Source organism: Culicoides brevitarsis, chromosome 2 (genome assembly GCF_036172545.1).
Source record: "Culicoides brevitarsis isolate CSIRO-B50_1 chromosome 2, AGI_CSIRO_Cbre_v1, whole genome shotgun sequence".
NCBI classification, from domain to species: Eukaryota; Metazoa; Arthropoda; class Insecta; order Diptera; family Ceratopogonidae; genus Culicoides; species Culicoides brevitarsis.
The window spans coordinates 21,069,164-21,084,032 of NC_087086.1; the positions used below are offsets into that span (position 1 = coordinate 21,069,164).

The 14,869-nt window shown below is 31.0% G+C and overlaps 1 protein-coding gene across 1 annotated transcript in view; it reads right to left on the reverse strand.

The window, feature by feature from the left end:
* Positions 1–14,869, reverse strand: part of LOC134830714 (hemicentin-1) — a 76,439-nt gene that overhangs the window by 39,775 nt on the left and 21,795 nt on the right. The window lies entirely within an intron of this gene.

Genomic DNA, 14,869 nt, shown 5'->3' on the forward strand with positions numbered 1-14,869 from the left:
TGCTCAAATAATATGTTGTTGGATGGATATCATTAGATTTTGAATGCATGCATGCTCGAATGATGTTTTTGTAAATAATTTTAATAATCATCATGATTGTTTCATGTTTTGATTTTAATGAGTTCTTGTGAAAGGTGTTTTGTTTGATGGCAAATAAAACGAAGGATCACTTAATGTATTAATTTAAAGTCCTTTTAAATTATGTTATAATAATTTCATACCTTACTTAAACAAAAAATAATTTATTTAACATTATTATTATTTTTTTTTCTAACAAAGAATCGAGTTTGACCCTTTTAGGTACATATTTTTTTTATATTAAATAAAAACAAAAAATACAAAAAAAAATTACATAAAAACTCTTTTATAAAGAAACATAAAAGAACAAAAAGCTAATGTTCCTCCTGTTACAAAGTTCAGGTACGCCTCCTGGTATGTGATCTTTAATTATTATCTTTCTCTCCTCACATTTTTTTTTCAATATAAAAAAATAATGATATTAATTATTAGTTTCATCATTTTTTTCTACAGCCCGTGTTAAATCGTACAAGTTATTTTTTTGTGCTTCATTCCATTCCTTTATAATAGATCTTTTATATTGCTCGATCTCGCTAACGTGCTGCCGTTGCTGCTGTAATATAGGCCATTTATATTGAAATTTTAAAAGTTTACATCCAAGAAGTTGTATAAAATTCAAATAATATGCATGTGTGTCGATCTTTAAGCAACGTATTTATTTTTTTTAACTCAATCTTACTACAAAGCATGTACGAAATAAAATATACTATAAGAAAATGAGAATGTGTGCTTTGGTTTGTTTGTGTTTTTATTTAACGATTCTGCCACAAATGCGCGAACGACTTAAAACGGTCGTTTTTCTTCGGCTCGCTCTTGTACTTCACAACGACAACAACACCTTTAACACGCTACATAATAAGAAACTGGCAACCATTTTGTTTTCGTGTCTGTTTCTTCTTATAAAAATAAATATACAATTATTGGATTCATATATGAAATGAGTGAGCAACAGGTATCTTTGCCTCATTATATGAAAAAAGTTTCTTTTTTTTTGTTCTTTTGAGAAGCAGAAGAGAAAAAGAAGACTGGAAGAGATGGATGAAACGGCAACACTAAAGATTTAATATACATTGCGGAATGATCAAGTCGTTGAAAAGAGTGAAAAGAAAGATGAAGAACTGTTTGCATATGAATTTAACACTTTGAGTACATATGTCAGGGCATAAAATCACCTTGGCTCACTAATTTAGAAACGCATGAAATTTTAAAATAAACTAATAGTCAAAGTAGATCAAAAGTTTCTCCTTAACCACCCTCATTATAGAAACCACAAAATGTTGATGTACAAAGACATCATAAACTTTGGCAACTTGTCCACAAGAGACCGAGACTTTAAACACTCGAGACAGGTGTACTCAATTTTTTTTATATTCTGCATGAAATAATAAACAGTTTTTTTGTTACTTTTTTCACAAACTAAGTATGACATGTAGCAAAGTAGTCCTTATGCTGGTCTGGCTGTATGATAAATACTACTAAATATTGTGGTCAGCACTTATTTTGACGTGTATGTGGTTTGAAAGAGTGGTATGTGTGTCGAAAAAATAAGTTCAAAATATAAAATATAACAAAAAAAAAAAAAAAAAAAAAAAACGAGGAAGATAAAAAATGCATATAGAAAGAAATAAAGCAGCAACAGCAGATGGAATGACACGTGCGCAGTAGCAATATATATTCTCTTTTTTTTTCTTCTTATTTTTTTCGAGAGCAAAAATACATCATTTTATAAAATAAATTTACCTATGACGACTATCAAAACAGGATATGCAACGTTTTTATGTCAATTTGATAACAACGTACACAATTTTATTGCAAAAATCAGGCTCAAAGCATTTCTAACCACATTATTATTTATTATGGCTGTGTCGAGACTCATCGAAATCAATCTAGTGGACTGTCAAATTTGATGAATAAAAAATGCGGTTCTGATGCACCGCAGTTGTGTGGTGGGATTAAGCGTTGCGATCACGATCACGGTGACATTTTCACCTGTCGATCAGTTTTCCAAGCTTGAAAAAAAAATTTATCTCGTAAAAAGACTTAAATTATTAAAGTTGACGGCATTGATAAATCACAAAATTCTGTCAAACAAGCTTGAAACGTGCCTAATCTTTATCATTTCATTCTTTCACTAGATTAGGCGGCCAATGCAAATGAGGAAATTCATAAACAAAGAACAACAACCTGTTTCCCTCCTTTTTTTGTATCCTCGTTAAATGTTTAAAGTGACTTCATTTTTTCAGGATGAATAATAACTTCATATGTGCGTACAAGAATTTACGCGTGAATTTATTGTACTTTAAAAGGGGTGCATATTTTAAGGTTTACACAACGAAACATTCATATCTGTGCATTTACAGACATTTGAGACGCCTGTTGCCGTTTCACGAAAGGATAGGACGGATGAGTAACCCTCTTCCTGCATCGATTCTTCCACTTTGACGTTCAAAAGGTACCTATAGGGAGTAAATCAAGTGCGAAATGTTGTGTTGAATAATGTTGAAGAATCGTATTATTCAATCAATATATCTCTATCTCGCACTAGCAGCGCAAACATATTGTAAAGTTTTCTACTCGGTTTTTTTTTGTATTCGTTTCGTTCAATTTCTTCCAGAAAATTGGGCATGGAAATTGCATATCGATAAAAAGTTAGAAAATTGATCGAATCAAGTGTCAGAAAACGACGAAAGAAGATGGAACGATGTCTTCGTTTTTTATTGAAAAAAGTTGTTCAATGTGCTATATTTTATGATTATATTTATTTACAAAACTTGAAAATTGAATGTTACATTGACGAGTGCATGACAAGTGCTTATCTTTGAATTGAAATCGTCTTTACTCACGTAAAGAGGACTCACTTCCTATCCACATCGTTTTGTGAAAATACGACAACGACGACGAAAGTAGAAGAGGCAGGTGGTCAGTTTTAACCTTAAACGTTCAAATGCAGGTTTCTTGTGTGCATTTCGTACGTAAAATGCACAGATGCGTTACGAAGATGGTAACCGCACAATGATTGAAATCCATCGAGGATGCAAAGAGAAAACATCATAATAAATAAACAACATTCGAGACATACATGGTAACATCGTTGTTGTCGTTTCTCTCGGTTCATTGTATTCTTTTTAATTTTTCTTCTTCTCCTTCTTCGTTGTCGTCGTCTTCTTTTTAACATCAACATCATCATCATCATATATTAGAGAGACTTCAAGTGCATTTTATGGACGGACACGTATTGCATACTGCATGATAGCTTTTTTTTTAATTTTATTTTTAAACACGTTCCTGTACGCATTAGAAACCCAAACATGTTGCTTTTTTTCCTCTTTCATATATTTAATATGTTATTAGCTGTGTTGTTGAGACGAAGACGACAAGGCACACACGAAAAAAAAATTGAAATGAGAAATGAAGAGAATAACAACAAAAAAAAATTGTAGGTAGACAGTCGAGTCGTGGCAATACTTACCTGATTGAGTCTGACACGATTCTGTAGAAAATGTATTTTATCTGGTCTTTGGTGGATTCGTGCTCGCTCCATATGCCATGGAAGACAACAGAACGATGTTTATAGATAATAATAATAATAAGAATAATGATTCGAGTGTTTTGAGTTGTATTGTTTTGGGAAAACAATATACAAAAGGCAAACGATATAAAAGTCATGTAATTTTACCCAAGTTAACGTTTTTAACAAAAGCCACAAAGGAATACTAATATTTGGAGTAAGTCATAAAGGAATCATTTGAAGCAGGGTGACTACATACTTTTACTTAATTCGTTTTTATTTTACTAGTAACTTTGAAAATAAGTGACCTTTTTGAAAAATAATTATAAATAATTTTTGATTAGTAAAATATTATGAAAATTTATAATGATAAATAAAATAAAATAAATTTTATTTTGATTATAACTTTTTATATAGAAATATCTTAAATTCACTATCAAAGGTTAACACTATCAAATAAATTATTTTTTTAATGTGGAAAAGAGTTGACTTGTTTTACTTTTTTGAAATTTTTTATTTTATTTTATTTTAAATTTTAATTCATTTTTTTTTCTTTTTTCAGAATTAAAATAATTGGAAAGCAGAAGTAAAATGAAAAGTAATTTTTCTCCCTGATTTGTAAGTGTCGTCTTATTTATTAGTCTATTTCGGGTATGATGGTTCAAAGTCGAAACAAATTTAGAAGCTCAGTCTCTTATGGAACTATTTAGAAAAAGGTAAAGAGCTAAATTCAGAACTAAATCTGATTAAAACACGCCAACATTATTGCGCTGCCATTTCGACCGATCTACTTCAACAAAGCCCTTTACCATAAGGAACACGAAGTAAGGTAAGCGTATTCTACCACATTGCCTTGGTACTCTCCAAACAACAGCGGCTATAAAGTCTTTTTCACTGTACAATATTTTATTGTTTATTTGTTATTATTGTTGTTGCTGGCTGCTGCTGCTATTATTGTTGTAGTTTGTAATCACTCGTTCGCTCGTTCGTTCCTTCGGTAGTAAGGTACATTGTGTGTATATCTGAAATCTAGTCAATTGAAAATGGTTTTGGTACGTGCTCGAGAGTGAATTATATATTTTTAGTAATTCACATCAATATTGTTGTTTTTGGTCTGTAATAGCTTAGAAACTCTGAGAGATATAATAATAATAACAACATAATGTGGTGTAGTACTTGTGAAAGCACGACCATAAAAGCACTACTAACGATATTGCATGGATGATTAATTGAATGAAATTCACCAGAGCACGAGCCACTCACGACACCTCGTTCGCTTTTAACAATTCAATTTTCAACAAAAAAAAATTGATTACAAAATTTTACAATCACAAAAAAACAAAACATTTACTATTTGCATTATTCAATTAAAATATTTCACTTTTTCAATTTTAGACGCATGTATAGTATTTTTTATGTAGTCATTTAGTTTTTCCATTTCATATGAAATAACCATTTTCGGGTGACGCGATTGAATGAAGAACATGTACATGATTTGAATTAAAATGTTTGGTTAGTTTTTGAGTAGGTACGTACGCTCAACTATTAAAATAATAATAAGAAATAACTTTTAGAACAAAACTAACGACAAAGTACCTTATTAAAATGCATGACAAACAATTAAATTTCTTCATGTTTTTCATTGTTTATATTATATTGTGTGTGCGAGTACATCGCTACCTCTTTAGAGAGATGTGACCAAATTTAATGTCATTATATTCTTGGTTGGGTTATGTGTGCTTGACGTACTACTTTAAATGCATCGGTATGACTTGCGTTGGCTTTTAGAGAATTTCTTGTTTTTTTTAATATATTTTTTCTTGTGTTTGCTCGTTCGTCGTCGTCAGCATAGGAAGCTTGACAGGATGGACTTGAATTTTTTATAAAAGAAAAATATGAAAGTTTGTGTTTCGGAGCTGGTAACAGATGTTATTCGAAATTTAATGTGTGTGTCCAAAAATATTTTTTGCATGGTTACACGAAAGGCTTGGGTGTAAAATATTCTCAAACAACAAACGCACAAAAAAAACGTAAAATAAAGGGATTAACGAATAGGATTGTCTTTCGCAAGATCATTTGTTTGAGCAGAAAAAAAGAGTTTTTCAAGGGAATTCTGGGCATCCATAATGAAGAACGTTGGAAAATTAATTACACGTCTATCTCTCGTGTGAATATGGGTTTTGTTTTATTATCGCATCTCTCTCCTGTTGTTTGAGCCGTCTTTTGTTATTCCATTTTTATTTTATACATATTTCAAACCTAAATAGACACACTTACTATTCACTTCAGATAAAACAAATTCATTAACATTCTGACTGTGGTTTGTTCATTATTTTCTCAAAAAGAGAAGAGGAGTGTGTGTAATAATTTATATTTCTACGTATATATTGTGTTTGTCTTATTTTCTGTCAGCCATCACGTTATCACAATGCTTCTGGATGATAACTAAAGGATGGTGGTCAGAGGTGCAGTTGCGTGGATGTCCAACAAAGGATTCAATTTGCCGTCCGTTCTAATGTGTTAATCAGCATGTTCATGTCAGGACCTTCAAAAAATTTTTATAAAGAAGATTTTTTAATATATTTTAATTTTTAGGTACTAAGGACTTCGAATATTCGAGCCGAAAAATAAAATCCATGATGCAAAATAATGGAAAAGGTCGTCAAAACTGGCAAACCAAGCCAAGAACAAGGTTGTTGAAGATTTCGTATACCTAGGATCGTTAAAAGGTACTGATGGAAATAGCATTCCAAAGATCAAATTGGCAAACAGATGCTTCTATGATTCGAAATGACAACTGAGGTGACAGCCGGATCCAGAAAGCCAGAAAAGGTGAATTAATGACATACAATTTCCAAAAATGTAATTTTTAATAGATTTCTCCGAGCCCTCTAGATCCGCTCCTGCCTCTAGGATTCTCAGAAGTCCATCTCTGAATCTGACAAATACTACATGCGTCTTATTTCTGTCGGTATTATTGTTTTTCATTAACAAAGGCTTAGTTTTAGGTCATATATTGAAAGGATAACGTCGCATTCGCATGATGATGGAGTAGTGCAAATAACACATGAATCTTTTATCAGGCACATATCCATTTGAATTGGTTGTCTCATATTTCTCTCATTTTTCTGTCTTTCATTATATTTCTTTTTTTTTCTCTAGCCTACCACGATTCTGCCAAACACTTACAAAACTGATTAATATGACGACCGAGACACACCACGTCACTAGAATTTGTTAAATTTATACGAGAGTCGAATGAATATAAAAAAGAAGAAAAAATCTGTAACTTTATGATGATGTCTCGGTGCACATACAAAAAAAAAATTGCGACGAGAGATGAGCCAGAGACAAATCGTCGTTAAACGTTTCACATCCGCCGGACAAATCCGATCAAATGCTCGTTTCCCCAATTATTCATAAAATGTTCTTGTATAAAAATTTGTCAATAATATTTATTAATTCTGCCTGAGTGGGCATTACCAACGTTCACCATGTTACATCTTTTCTAACACGGATAATTTTGCGTTCTTATAATTTTTTTTAAGCTTCTTACTAAATATGTTTACTGCAGAGGATTACAAACATAAAATATTACACATATTTTCGTTTTAAATAATGACCCCTCTTGTGTGCTCTCATTTTTTCTGCCTTGCCTCTGATTTTATTTGTGACTCGATACAAACATGTTTAGAAAAAATAAAATACTTTTAATACGATTTAGAAAAGATGTTGTGTCAACGAACTTTTTCTCTAATTTATACCATTATAATTAAGTCAAAAAAATATGTTAAACCAAAATAACGTATTCTCGTCATTTAAATTATGCTAATATTTTGTTTATTAGTTAAGAGTTAAATAAAAAGCGTTTTCGTTAATATTCATAAAAAGTTGCTAGAGGTGTACTCTTAAAATCTATATTTTTCGGATATTTTTTACGACTGTTGTTGTTGTATTATTCTTTATATATATATGAATTTTTATGTTTATCAAGAGAAAGGTTTCGATTTATATCAAAAAATTTATCGCAATCGTACAGCGAGCAAAAGTAGAGCGCTGCGATAAAACTTTTTTTGGCGTAATTAGGCAAATTCCTTGTTTGTGCGACGTGAATTCGCAAACCTTGCATGAGTAAAATAATGTAATTTTGATGACAAAATACCTGTTTTCGTATTCTGCATGAATATATAGGTATGTAGGCAGCAATAACATCATACAATGTAACATTTGTAAGTTAGTATCATTTATCAAGGTGCACATTAATTTGAATTTTAAATTCTTCACTCTGTATAAAATGAAATTATTGATCGCATAATTTTTTACGAATCTTTCTGTCTTTTTAAATTAGTTTGAACTACTTTCATTCCTACAATATTTTTATTATTTTTCTTTAATATTACGAATGTAGGAAAAAAATTGTTTCGTCATCGTCGTAGAAGTGCAGTGCATACATGTGAAAAATAAGTAAAATAACTGAAAAACAAAAAAAAAAAATAAATGGAAAAAGAAAACTTCACATGAAATATATCGCAATGTTACATTCTTGTACATGAGTGTATCTCAAGAAAAATGCTTATCATGAACATAATCTTATATTTTTATATTTTATATTAAGTTTGTTGTTGTTGTTGTTATTTTGTTCTGTGTTTGAGTGTGTCGCACAAGTAGCAGATATACCCACATCATCTAATGTAATAAAATAACCGATGTATGTTTAGAAAAGAAAATTTATTATATAGCATGCTTGATTCATATAAGAAATAGTCCAAGAGCAACAACGGTAATATCATCATACAACAATGCATATAATGTGGAAAAGATAGGTGACTTCCGTAATTATCTTCATAAAAGCATGTGTGATGGCGGCGGCGGCGTGGCATAAACATACGCGCGGCATTTTAATATTAATATTATATGTTGATGTATCATCGTTATTTAAAATTAATAGAGGAATAAGACAATGCAAGTGACGTCGCGCAAAACACGAGTAAGACGGAGATCAGCTTGTTGTATATTTATATGTTTACCGAGCAAAAGGGGTAAACAAGCAAAGTAGATGGGGAAAGATTTAAGGAGATTAATTACGAAAAATGCAAAGTTTATCGTAAAACAGAGTTAGAAACTTTTAAATTTCTACAAGGAACATTTTTCAATCTTAAAATTTGCTCCAATAACACCTTCCAACAAACTTTCCGACATGCCTTAACAACTTAGGAATCAATTGGAAATATTTGGAAAAATATTTGGAATTTTTCACGTCGAATTTTTTTATGAATTTTTGAAAAATTGTTATTTCAATGATTTTTAACAAGTTAAAATAATTATAATAAAAATAATTTTTAAATACTTTAATCATTGTTGTAAATATTAAGGTTTAAAGCAAAGCCATTCAATTAATTTTTAAAAAATATTTTTTTTAAAGACTTCTAATTTTTTACAAAAAATAATTATTAAAAATTTAAATCATTTTTATTTTAATTAATTTAATTTTAACTTTAATCATTAGACAAACCCTAAGTCAAATACGCGTTGATTTTTCTAGTTCTCTATCATTTCCAATAGGTTCTAAAATAGTTAAAACAATCAGAGAAATTTGTTGGATGGTGTAATCGATAACTCAAGACAGAGTTACTATCGACTGAACGTCTTACGTAGATTTATTTACACCACTGCAACAAATATAATGGCAAAAAATAACAAAAGAAACGAGTTCAAACATAAATTTGTGGTCATTTATTCATTTTTCAATCTATTTTATATTCCATTTACGAAAAAGACGACAGTTTTCTATATTTATTTACTCTCATTCTTTAAGTACAAGCTGTCTCTATAAATAATAAAAAGTTTTCCAAAGATCCAAGTGTATGTACGTTGCTGTGGGAGCGCATTATTTGTAGTTTTGCCATAACAATTCACAGACAGACTCGAAATTGCAAGAAAATTTGCTGCTTGGTTGTTTCGCAAATACCATAAATAACAACAAAAATTACAAAGACGATCATTTATAATGCACTTGAGTGCATTTTGCTTCCAATCAACTTATGAAGGCACACGCCGCCACCGACATTTTGTTGTTGCACACTTTTATGTCTGAAAAAGCACTAAAATTTGGCTGGTGCATCCAGTTACAATATTCTGCAGATTTATAACAAAAATCGTACATGCTATGCATGCAGCGCAGATAACCCTTAAGTGATGTTGTTAAATTTTGTGTGTGTTGTACACAGAGTTTGATTGCAAAGTTTCGTACGTTTTCTGGCGCTCGTCTCTCTTTCTCGCTCGGCGTGGCTTCAATGTATCAAATGAAACAAAACGAAAATTTATTTATGTTCATCATGTACCACGAGTTCGAGTTCCAGTTAAATTGGTATCAATTTTGATGTGTGTGTGTGTTTCAGGAATCATCCGGAAGAGATCTTTTAAATTAAATTTCGTAGTTTTCCTTTTTTCCTCTGTAGGTACATTTTTCTCGAAGATTTTATGCCCACTTTATTTAGTTAAAGGGCAAAATTGTTGCGGAATTACGTTCATTTATTTTATTATTATTATGTTGCTGTTTTCATTTAAGATATCTCTGCGCTTCGATCTACCACCCCATATAAGATGTTGTTTCTCTTATCTCGTAGCAGTATTGTTTTTACAGCGATTGTGAGGGAAATTTCGTTCCGGGCGATACACGAAAGAAGCAATGCAGCAACTATCATTAGGTATAATCAATCATTAAGATGCACTATCATCATCCTAGGGGCGGGTGGTCACTTCTCACAGTACACAGGGTCGTACAAATACGTTTACGACCGAAAATACGACAAATTTATACGGTCACTAATTTGTTTGTGATATAACTGGCTATAAAAACAAAGCAACAGCCACATAACAACACAGTAATAATTACGTTAATAATATACAAATGATAAAAATAAACATGTTTAACTGTATGACAACTCCATTAATTGACTGACTTTTATATCCTGTCTTGTCATATCTCTCTGTTTGAATTGTTTGTCTTTCTCGGCCTTTCCTGTTTTTTGATTAAGTGAAAATTAAGCTTTCGTCCGAATGATTGTCGTTTCTTGCTTGTCCTCAAGCGGTGAGTTATGGAAAACTAAAAATATTTTTTTCTAAAAAAAAAAATAATTAAAATAAAATTATTGAAAAAAAAAAAACTAAATTTAAAACATTTTTAAATAGGAAAATTGCCACCTTAAGACTGAAAATGCGCTAAAGTCACAAAAATGGCACCTAGGATGTCCTTTGCCTCAACATTTGTTTGCACACCAGACATTTTTATTGTCATGTTTGTTACAGTCGTACGTGAGATCATTTCTTTTTTGCCTTTCATCGTGCTCGCATCCGTAAAATACAAAGGATGTGATGCCACGACTCTTGTTCTATCACACATCCCATCCACCCATATCATTATATTTATGCTTATGAGGGTATACTATTTATATTGTTTAGTTAACGATGGTCCGTATAATCTTGTCTAATACAGGTCACCACACACAACGCATATAAGGTCACGATAACAGAGCACAACAGTCAGTTACAGTTACATCAGCATCGACAGGCAGCAGCAGCAAAAAATACTGTACAACAATCATTAAGCCCATAATATGATGTTTAATAATAACAATAAAAATAAATGTACATGACAATTATGTTGGTGGCTAGATATTCTGTCTAGCGGCGAGCTCTAATTTCTCGTATGTGAAGTTCATAAAGCGGCGGAATAGAATAAAAAGTTATCAGAGTCTAACAAAAAAATAAAATCGGACAAGAAGGGAAGGATGTTCACATTGTTCACATAATGAGTAGGAATGAGAGTCAGAGGACGACAAAAAAAAATGTTAGGTCAATCTGACGAATGAGGTAGATGGTTGATGTAGCAGAAGGTAGCTAATAAAACAAAATACGTGATGCTCATGGAAGTGTATAATAGATGAAAATGTGGACTTTTTTTTGTTACATTCGTACTTTTTTTTCGAGCTCATTGCAGTTCATTCATTATATGAGAGCACTTATTCTATCAAATGTGCTTAATATTGTTTAAACACAAAAACAGCGAGTTTTTCAGCTCTCAAGCAGATTCTCGGTTCTCATTCAATAGAAAAAAAGCAACAAACACGCTTCTACAATAAAAGTTTTAATTTTTTTTCATGAAAAAAAAGAAAACTCGTTGATTTTAATTTTACCTGACTTTTTATTATTATTTCCATCGCATAGTCGGTCGTCGTGTATGTATTTCAATGAAATTAGCACTTTAATTATATATGATTTTAGCATCTGCACGTAATATAACGTAATCAAGTAGTCTAGGGTATCCCCGAAAGTAATTTAACATTTAAAAGTCCAAAATGATACACGAGAGGAAAAAAACTACAATTTTCGAGTTAAAAATTCGTACAAAAGCTTTTCAACAACGACTGTAATAATTAAAAATCCGTCATGGTTAACAAATTTTCTTTCCTTTTCTTTTGCTTTATTTTTTTTTTGTGGCTGTACCGCATAATTTTAAACGAAAAAATTTTACCTCAGAGAATATCCGATTATTATTTGCAAAATGGCTTGTGTGTACGGCCGACATTCGTGTGTCTGTGCATGAGACTGTATTAATTTTCAACTTCCTGAGAATCCCTCACATCTGTTGTTAAACGCATTGTCTTTATTCATTATACATATTAAAACTATCTTGCCATTATCTTGCACATATTTACGTCGAGAGTCTATTATAAAGTAAACATACACTATATATTTTCTTTTTATTTTTATTTTATTACCATTATTATTTTAAAAACACTTGATATAATATTAAGACGGTTTGTGTGTGCAGTAATAGTAGCATAATGGAAAGAAACAATTTTTGAACAAAAAGACAACAAAACCCAGGGAAAAATGAACTCAATTATAGATCAAATTCCCACAATTCATTAAAATGGAGTGTACATGTGTAGTAGCTATATCTTTGATATGTTTAGTTTATGTCTTCTGGATTACAGTTGAACAACACAGAAGACGTTGATTTCATTTTTATAATGAAGGGAAAATTACTCAAGTGAATCTTCTCTGGCTTCTTTTTCACATTTCAAAATGTACACAAAAAAAGGTGCACAACAACGTTAAAAATGTTACAGGTTGTTGTTTAGTCGTAACTTTTTTTTTGTCGTTTAAATTTAAATCAAAAATAAGTGGATGGAACAGTTAAGACGTGGGTGAGTCATTGCTCGGTGAGTAAACTTTTGTCGGTGAAGAAAGATTACAGATAAAAATGAGCGTTATTTTAGTATATAAAATGCTGTCCAAAATGTTTCAGTCACTGCGTTCAAGCAAATTACATAAGGGTTCCTAACTTTTACATAAGATGCACCCTTTGTTTTCTTAGTTAAATTTGTATAGGCCGCTCCAAGTGGAATACAAAAATAAAGTCTCACGAAGAATTCATAAATCAATCGGGAAAAAAATTTCATAAAAAGTGTTTTAAAAATCATCAAAACTAAAGATTTTTGTTTTTTCTGATCTTTTTTATGAATTTTCTTAAAATAAGATAATTGATTTTATTTTTTTCTAAATTTTTCATAAAAATCTTTTAAAAATATTTTTTTCTAAAAAATAAACATAGTTTTTGTTCTATTTTTTTTAAACTTTGGTATTTAATTTTTTTTTAGAATATAATACATATATTAAATAAAAATTTATTCAAGTAATTCTCTACTGAAATCACTATTTAAAAGATTCTTTTATTTTGTCCTTTTCAAAATTTTTGAGCATAACATTTTCATTTGGAACGACCTTAATCTCTAATATTTGCAATTCAGACATTTCGCTGCGAGGCTCGACGACAAAACGTTCTATTTTAAAATTCATACGCACATTATAATTTCATTATTTTTATTGATTGACCACTTTTCCACACATTTCATCGCCCCCGGGCATTAATATATTATAAAATAATATTATTCTACGTCTTACTTTGTGAGGGTGGGACACGAAAACATCCCTCTTTTCATCTCTGCCAACGCGACGCGACGTTTATCTTCCATTCGCAATACTCTCTGCTGCATGCATCGATAATTCCAAACCTCTTCAAATACATTAGAACAAACATTAAACGCGTTGTATATTATGTAGGTAATATTTAGGAAAAGCGTTTGATAATGGAAAATCATATGCACCCTACAATAATCATCGATTCCTTTGGGAGAATTGCGAATCATATTGACGGTACGTTGCTTTTTCCGAGAACCGTACGGTACCGCGGGCAAGGAAAGTGAAAAGCCAGATGCTTACAGTTAATAAAGATAATAATAATAATATTGCAGGCAGAAACTCATCCAATTTGATATGCGCTCGTTATACATCATCGCTTATAATTGCCCTGATGGGTTTTGGTTCATTTTCTTCGGTGGTGGTTTTTCTCATGCGTTGCCACTAATGGCGTAGGAGGATTATAGGATCACCGCACTGGATTATTTTATTACTAAGGTGACGTTATGATAATTTTATTTTCCGAAATTTTAATGTGTTTTTTTGTATTTCCAAAAAAAATGACGACTCATATTTCGATTTGTAATGAAATTAACAACTACATCTGATCTCGTTCTGTTATTGTTAAATTGTGCCATTTATCTTCATCATTTTTCTGCACTTTTTAGCACCCCTCTCACAAAGAGACACTTCACGCATAAAATTTATGACATAATTGCATTTATTATACCATTTTTCGTTACATCGACCCTCTTACCCATTTTTACGACTGTGTCATCATCTGTCTTCGAACATAGCAAATAAAAAATTTCCCCCGTAACCAATTGATAATGACTTGAGACTTAGCAGATATTACATCATTAATCCACTTCGGTCCTTTTGTTTCTTCATTAAATCCGCATTTCATTCAACTCTGGCAATGAAAAATTATTATTTTGTATCGAACAACTAAAATATTTTATTTTAAAATTTGCTTACTCGACCGAAATATAAATAGAAGTTGTTCCCTTCTCCGACAATTGTGTTTCCGCTCCCACGTAAATTAATACCAAAATACAAAAAATTGATTAAAATTCGAAAATTGAATAAATATGATTTTTGGGGATAAGTGAAATGAATTTGACGACCCAAAACCACACACTTTACGATGAAAACATTACACATGATTGGTTTTAATTAAATCAAAAGTTTTATACGTGTCCTGTGTGTTTTATTATTATTATTATATTAAAATTTTTGCCTTTTACTCATTTGATTTTCCATAATACACACAGAGTCTGGGTTTGTTGGGGTGTGGGC